Source organism: Penaeus monodon, chromosome 32, assembly GCF_015228065.2.
Source record: "Penaeus monodon isolate SGIC_2016 chromosome 32, NSTDA_Pmon_1, whole genome shotgun sequence".
In the NCBI taxonomy this organism is placed as follows: Eukaryota; Metazoa; Arthropoda; class Malacostraca; order Decapoda; family Penaeidae; genus Penaeus; species Penaeus monodon.
Window position 1 is genome coordinate 20,738,385 of NC_051417.1, and position 555 is coordinate 20,738,939.

The following is a 555-nucleotide window of genomic DNA, read 5'->3' on the forward strand; positions in this document are numbered from 1 at the left end:
GTAAGGGATGGAAAATGAAGCGATGGAAATAAAATCTTGACTAATTGCCGTCCATACCACGCATCCCAATACAAATGTTTACTTTTTTAAAACATCAGTGTTTTTTTAATGAAATTATTATCACATTAAGTGCTAACAAGTGAAACTGATCGCTCACTTCGAAGTCTTATGGGTGTGCGATCCAAAATTAATTCCGTCGAAATAGGAAAATGGAGGATGAGGGCGAAATGCTAACGAATTAAATGGGAGGAAATTGTAAAGCAGAACGGAACGTAGGTAAAACAGATTTCTTTTTTTTACACTGGCATCTGTCAAGGGTCACAGAGTATCAGGGGGTTGTTTGTGTAGTGTGCGCACAGAAGGAATGAAGATACACCACAAACGCGTGCTGGTTTCCAAATGATGACTTAGATAATAATAATAACAATGGGAAAGAAGAACGAGAACAGAGCAGTGAACAGAATGGGCAAAATGTTCTGATGAAAGGCAGTGCTTTTTCATAATTATATTGAGTATAAAAGTTACTGTACAAGATACTGTCGAGCCGATTTCCCA